Consider the following 5,584-nt stretch of genomic DNA (forward strand, 5'->3'; position numbering starts at 1 on the left):
CTGTTGGTCGTTCATGATACAAAGAAAAAGTTAATTTAGTCGTGGCTTGGAGACAGGAAAACACCATAAAAGTCGGTGAATTCGTACACAAAGAAAAGCTGCTAGCGTAAGTAAACAAACGCGTATTCGCTTACAAGTAGCAGAACAGGCAAGACGCAAACAAGGCGTGATAGCCTCCCCACTGCTGAAAGCAGACTGATCTTGTGACCGGACACATTGAGCTACCGTTACGGCTGTGGAACACTTCATGATTTTGTGTGCCATCCTTGCGCAGGAGCCGTACTAATCTTCTCTGTATCGGTGCAATTTTAGTATATGTACCGCCGAAGCGAGTACTCTCGGTTGTGGACTCTTTGAGTGACAGTGACCGATACAAAAGTATAAAACCACAGCTAAAAATTTCAAAATCACTTTTCTGGAAAGAGTTAGACAATTGTGTCTTCCTGTTATTGATGTTAATGTCCTAGTCGTGCTCTAGACACCCTACCAATATGAATGAAGCCTGAGAGTGGAAGTTGATATGGCCCCTTGCGAGCAGAATCGAGAGTGGAGCTTTCGCGCCTGCAGATTGCACACCATGAGCTGGATGGCAAAAATTAAAAACAGAGTAGTACTAGATGCAGAACAGTTGGCAGACTTCTGTGAAGCTATTTCACGTTTATCTCTACTTGCATGATCCCTGTTCGCGACCACAGCACCGGACAGTGCAAATTCAGACGAAAGCGTTAGCAGGAAATCCAGAGCATTGTTCAGAACACACCCCTGTCGGTTGATTTGTGTTACATGCACTGTCCTGTCTTAGTTTTTACTGTTGACTCCTGCAGAAACCAGGACTTTCAACAATTAACAAAGCAACAAACGTAACAGTTTGGACACTAACCGCTGGCTAGAGAGGAGGACGTCCGTTCATGGAAGTAAACTTTTATTTTATGTAGTGGTAGAGGGAGAGGAAAATAAATGTACATTAGGAGTGACAGAGAATGTGAGGGGGACGGAGAAGGGGAGGTGGGTGAAGAGACAGTACGAGAAACAGAAGTTGCCGCCGCGCACGAACTGAGAACAAAGAACCGCGGCGCTGCTGGCATGACATGCGCTGTGCATTGTGAGCAGAGACCTGCGCTAACTTATTGTGCGTGACGAGGAACAGAAAATTTGCTGCCTCCTCCGACCGAACCCAGCAGCCACGAAGCCCTTCGTGGAAATCCTCAAGGTTGGTCCCATTGTCATCCCTTCCCTCTCAGTGAACTTTTCTCATTCAGGGCACGATATTAATCTGGGCACCTGCGACAAATTTGTGTTTAATTTTATGTAATCCGTACAAACGTTCCATTCCATATGTTTGCTACAGTTAATATTTATTTTAGTTTAGAAGACGTTAACAAAGCAGTTCTCATACTGGGTGATCAAAAAGTCAGTACAAATTTGAAAACTGAATAAATCACGGAATAATGTAGTTAGAGAGGTACAAATGGACACAAATGCTTGGAATGACATGGGGTTTTATTAGAACCAAAAACATACAAAGGTTCAAAAAATGTCCGACAGATGGCGCTTCATCGGAGCAGAATAACAATAATTAGCATAACAAAGTAAGACAAAGCAAAGATGATGTTCTTTACACGAAATGCTCAATATGGGCACCATCGTTCCGCAACAATAGCTGTAGGCGAGGAATAATGTTGTGAACAGCACTGTAAAGCATGTCTGGAGTTATGGTGAGGCATTGGCGTCGGATGTTGTCTTTCAGCATCCCTAGAGATGTCGGTCCATCACGATACACTTGCGACTTCAGGTAACCCCAAAGCCAATAATCACACGGACTTAGGTCTGGTGACCCGGGAGGCCAAGCATGACGAAAGTGGCGGCTGAGCGCACGATCATAAACCAAACAACGCGCGCAAGAGTTCTTTCACGCGTCTAACAATATGGGGTGGAGCGCCATCCTGCATAAACATCGTACGTGCCAGCTGCTGTTCATCAGTCAGGCTGGGGATGGTGCTATTCTGTAACATATCGGCGTACCTCTCACCCGTAACGGCGGTAGCAATCACTGACGTTTTGCTGTCCAGCACCATCTGTCGGACATTTTGTGAACTTTGTTATAATTTTTGGTTCTAATAAAACCCCATGACATTCCAAGCATGTGTGACAATTTTTACCTCTCTATCTACATTATTGCGTGGTTTTTTTTTAAGTTTTCTAATTTATACTGACTTTTTGATCATCCGGTATATTTCGTGATTCACTTCTTAATGATTGTTTTATGTATGTCGTTGAGCACATTGGAAAACAGTAGACTTATTCTCTATGTAATGTTACGGTTCCTACACTATTAAATATGTGGGTGAAACTGGGTTAAAGCCCATAATACTTTCAATGTAAGAGGTCGTGATGAAAAGCAGTGACTCTGAATTATGTGTCAGGTCTTTAAATAAAACAAACCGTATTAATATTCCACATCTGTATTCTGCATTCTACATATTTATTCCTCAACATAGTCATCATGGCAGGGGACAAATTTCTTAGAAAGGGAGACAGTTTGTTGACGCAGTCACTGTAGACTGTTTGACTTTGTTGACAGAACCGGGACCTCACATCTCCTTGCACCTCCTCATCTCCATCAAAATGAAGTCCTCGAAGTTGTTCTTAAGAAGGGGTTCTTAAACAATGGAAGACAGTCACACGAAGCCCAGTCAGAATTGTATGGAGGATGATCGATGACTGGCAACCCAAGGTGTCAGATTGTTGCAAATGTCACAGTGCTTCTCTGTGTTCCGGGATCGTCATGCAGAAGGAGAGGGTGCAGTGTCGGCAGAACAAGACACAGCCAGGGCGAAGTCATTACCGGTGCAAAGATGACAGCTGGTGCCAGTCCCATAGAGACTCGCCACTTACGCGAGATCCACCAGAGGAACGAGGGAGTTGAGGATGAAGATATCGACCTCGCCTCGGCCAACTGCCAGCCGAGTACAATCCGCCAATGACCGGACGACAACGAACACAAACATACTCGAAAGATAGAACAGCTTTCGCCCACTAGGTTATATATCATCATTTGCTTTGTACTGTGAAGTTTACCTACGATTATTTGCACTTGGCCATTGAGGGCCTTTCTTTTGTTACACTACTGGCCATTAAAATTGCTACAACACGAAGATGACGTACTACAGACGCGAAACTTAACCCGACAGGAAGAAGATGCTGTGATATGCAAATGATTAGCTTTTCAGAGCATTCGCACAAGGTTGGCTCCGGTGGCAACACGTACAACGTGCTGACATGAGGAAAGATTCCAACCGATTTCTCATACACAAACAGCAATTGACCGGCGTTGCCTGGTGAAACGTTGTTGTGATGCCTCGTGTAAGTAGGAGAAATGCGTACCATCAGGTTTACGACTTCGATAAGGGTCGGATTGTAGCCTATGGCGATTGCGGTTTATCGTATAGCGACATTGCTGCTCACATTGGTCGAGATCCAATTACTGTCAGCAGAATATGGAATCGGAGGGTTGAGGAGGGTAATACGGAACGCCTTGCAGGATCCCAAGGGTGTCGTATCACTAGCAGTCGAGATGACAGGCATCTTATCCGCATGGCTGTAACAGATCGTACAGCCACGTCTCGATCCCTGAGTCAAAGGATGGGGACGTTTGCAAGACAACGACCAATTGCACGAACAGTTCGACGACGTTTGCAGCAGCATGGACTATCAGCTCGGAGACCCTGGCTGCAGTTACCCTTGACGCTGCATCACAGACAGGACCGCCTGCGATGGTGAACTCAACGACGAACCTGGGTGCACGAATGGCAAAACGACATTTTTTTCGGAGAATCCAGGTTCTTTTTACAGGATCATGATGGTCGCATCCGTGTTTGGCGACATCGCGGTGAACACACATAGGAAGCGTGTATTCGTCATCGCCATACTGGCGTATCACTCGGCGTGATGGTATGGGGTGCCATTGGTTACACGCGTCGGTCACCTCTTGTTCGCACTGACGGCACTTTGACCGGTGGACGTTACATTTCAGATGTGTCACGACCAGTGGCTCTACCCTTCATTGGATCCCTGCGAAACTCTACATTTCAGCAGGATAATGCACGACCGCATGTTGCTGATCCTGTACGGGCCTTTCTGGATACAGAAAATGTTCTACTGCTGCCCAGGCCAGCACATTCTTCTTATCTCTCACCAATTGAAAACGTCTGGTCAATGGTGGTCGAGCAACTGGCTCGTCACTATACGCCAGTCACAACTCTTGATGAGCGGTGGTATCGCGTTGAAGCTGCATGGGCAGGTGTACCTGTACATGCCATCGAAGCTCTGTTGACTCAATGCCCAGGCGTATCAAGGCCGTTATTACAGCCAGAGGTGGTTTTTCTGGGTACTGATTTCTCAGGATCTATGCACTCAAACTGCGTGAAAATGTAATCACTTGTCAGTTCTAGTATAATATATTTGTCCAATGAATACCCGTTCATAATCTGCATTTCTTCTTCGTGTAGCAATTTTAATGGCCAGTTTAGCGTGTATTACATGCAATGTTTCAGACTTCATTATTCGACAAGTCACAAAGATAAGTAAGGCTTTGTAACTCATTTGTGCGACTTAGTTACTAATTTGTTGGTGTGTTGTAGAACATTCTTTCTCCTATTCCGTTACCTGACCCTGGAGCGTAGCTGTGTAATAGGAAGAAATCGTCTTAGCGATGTACTGCACCAGGATCCGTTTTGCGAACTCAAAGACTCGGCCTGCCTTAACAATAATGGCAACTAGGCCTCCACAGCAGTAGCGACGAGGCCGTTAAAGAACTGCAGACGAGGGTTTACAAAAGAGGGTGGTCCATGTTGGACGAACTTTCCGAATTCGTGTTTTCAGCTTTCTGAGTGTCTCGCAGTACTTTTCAGAGTTTAAACTCAAGCCTTTTGCCATCAATACCAAATGAATCCAGAACATTGTGAGCATTACTTCGCTTGCTGATGGTGTGATCTTGAACAGTTTTTTGCGTCGGTGGTCGTTTGTGGCGGAACTCCACTGATCCTATCTTGTTTTCGGGGTCGGAAAGGTGAACACAGCTTCCATCACTTGTCACCATGTAGTTAAGGAAACGATCACCATCAAGAGCAAAATGCAGAAGTAGTTTTTGGCAGACCCCCAGTCTCCTCTGTTTCGTGTCATTAGTGAGGATTCGAGGCACACGCAGGTTTCTGTACCGCAGTTCTGCAGCAACGGTCTGTACACGCTCTTGTGATAAGCAGTACCGTTTCTTACATTACGAGCACGAACAACCCAAAGTTGTAATACTGGTGTCGATACAGTTATCACCGTACAGAGCTTCCACTCTTTAAGGATTTCGATTGGAATCACGTTTACTACTGCTATGAATTCTATTGCAGCATGTTACACAGTGCAGTTCTGAGTCATCTAGTTTCAGAGTGTTCCAACTTGCGTGAGCGAAGCAGAAAAGTCGACTGAGTAATATACAGAAATAGGAGAAGGGGGCACTCCAATAATACCAATAAGACGACACGGTCAATGTCTTTATGGAAAAATGTTTGCAGTCGAATAAACAATCAAGATT

The 5,584-nt window shown here is 45.2% G+C and overlaps 1 non-coding gene across 1 annotated transcript; it reads right to left on the reverse strand.

The window, feature by feature from the left end:
- Window positions 1-229: 229 nt before the first annotated feature.
- LOC126417673 (U6 spliceosomal RNA) lies at window positions 230-336 on the reverse strand. Its single transcript, XR_007575751.1, has one exon. It is a non-coding gene; the product is annotated as a U6 spliceosomal RNA (small nuclear RNA).
- Between the last annotated feature and the right edge of the window lie 5,248 nt (window positions 337-5,584).

The sequence above is a fragment of the Schistocerca serialis genome, chromosome 8 (assembly GCF_023864345.2).
Source record: "Schistocerca serialis cubense isolate TAMUIC-IGC-003099 chromosome 8, iqSchSeri2.2, whole genome shotgun sequence".
Classification (NCBI taxonomy): Eukaryota; Metazoa; Arthropoda; class Insecta; order Orthoptera; family Acrididae; genus Schistocerca; species Schistocerca serialis.